Below are 2,275 nucleotides of genomic sequence, written 5' to 3' on the forward strand. Positions count from 1 at the left end.
TGGAGAGAGGTGAGTTGCACCTCGGAGGGAGGGTGGAGAGGAGAGGCAGTCTCGGGTGGTGAAGGGTCACGGTGGATTGCCTTTACAAGTGCCAGCAGCACATGGTCCCAGGCAGGTGCAAATATAGGGACAAGGATAGAGATAGGTACCAGTACAGGTACCAGTACAGGCACAGGGGCAGGCACCTATAGAGGATGAGCCACAAGTAGGGGCAGAGGCAGAGGGGGTTGACCCAGTGGAGGTTGAGCTACTGGATCTGAGGGAGATCTGCCAAGGCCAGGCAGATGAGATTTAGGATCTGGAGAGGGAGAGGGATCGGCTTAGGATGAGGCTCAGGGATACTGAGCGAGAGCGGGATCAACCTATCCAGCACTACACAGAGGCTGAGACAGCACTGAGGGCTGGGAGGTAGGCAACAGAGGACATAGGGGCCGAGTATGCTTATGTCCTACGGGCAGGAGAGGAGATAGCCTACTAGAGAGACCTCTACTATGGTGCAGTGCTAGCAGATCAGCGGGTGAGGAGCTTCCATAGATCGTCGCGTACAGTGACAGCTACAGGGGGGGAGCCGGAGGAGACAAGCATCGAGTGGTGGGGTCATGGGTCCTCCACCACCACCAGATAGAGGAGACAGGCAAGATGATCCTGGGGCGGGTCCTTCAGCGGCTTAGATTCCATCGAGGCCAGGTGGCTTCGAGGGAGGGAGTTCATCATAGCCTTAGAGGGCTCCCTTTGTATCAGTTTTGTGCCATTTTTGTATTGTAGACACCTGCGGGTGCTTTTGTAGCCATATGATTTTGACATCATTGTATCATGACACTTTTGATTATATATATGAGATGATTCATCTTTGCGGCAGCTATATGCATGTGTACCTATGTGATGTATGTTCTTATGCGATGCTTATGATATGGATGCAAATATGTATATGATGCAATGCAATATTTTTTTATTCTTTTATGTTTTAAATGTTATGCATGATGCAAATGTGAATGTATGTAATGCAGATGAATATGATAATGCAAATGCAAAATGTAATTTATGCTAACAGGTGTTGTGTGCCAGATGTGATGCAGTTGTGATATCTATATGTATGTATGAAATGCTTATATGTGGTAATGCAGGTGCAACTACATGAAATGCAAATGTTTTTGGTGTGTCATTATACTCAGTCATGTGATAGCAGGCTACGCGGACTCGAGAAGGACGATGGAAGTCAATCAAGAAAGGGGGGATGAAAGACAGAAGATATGAAAGTGAAAGAGCTTCTTATGTGTTATCATCATTGAGCTTTATTATGGCAAGTAGGTTATGACAATCGAGGTATATGTTCGACCCAGAAAGTCATTGTACCTGTTTGCATGGAGATAAGACAGTTGCAAACAAGGAATGCCCCAATTCATACTAGACTCACAGTGTCCTTATATCCTTGGACAATTCATAGCATTACTAAGAGACAATCCACAAACAGCAAATACAAATAGGTGACGATACCCCATCCTCGCCTTTCTAGTCAAAGACATCCTAGAGATAGAATCTCTAGTCAAAGACATCCCGGAAAAGCTAAAAGACATGTCACCAAAAGATAAAATCAAAGGAAAATCAAGACTCAACACCAACATCCACTGTAGTCCTCAAGTTTAGTGTTTCTTGTCACTTGTATAAGTCTTATTTGATTGTGGTCACAATGTTTACTTTCACAGAAAGGATAGATAGCACTAAACCATAATGTTGTCTGAGTCTGTTGAAAGATTTGATTTGTTGAAGCCCATTGTTACTGCTATGTCTCATCTGAAACTAATTGAATCCATGAAACTGATACTTTATTATAGAGAAGACGAAACTTTATTGCGGATTTGTGATGCAAATGTTGCTTTATTGCGGATTGTGCGCGGATAGACTGAAGAAAGCTAGAAGAAACTATACTCCTTGAAACATGTGATGTTCTTAGTTCCACAACCATCACAAGACGTAGGATTTGCCTTAGCCATAGATAGGATCTGATTTATTATGGATGGAAAGGGAGATTTATTATGAATGGCTAACAAATCTTAGGTAGATCAATAACTGTAGCGTCGAAAATTGTACGCACTTGCTAGGGTGGTAAATTTTCACACCTAGTTTAGCACCCGCCTTGACGCATTTTTCATTTTGCATTGCATTTCCCCTTTAGCACTTAATTAATTAAATTAATTGGGTCTAAGTTTCTATTTTATCATCTCCCATATCATCAAGTTGGGCCCTTTTCATTAAAGTGTGCCCTTTTCATTTTATT

Source organism: Cryptomeria japonica, chromosome 9 (assembly GCF_030272615.1).
Source record: "Cryptomeria japonica chromosome 9, Sugi_1.0, whole genome shotgun sequence".
Taxonomy (NCBI): domain Eukaryota; kingdom Viridiplantae; phylum Streptophyta; class Pinopsida; order Cupressales; family Cupressaceae; genus Cryptomeria; species Cryptomeria japonica.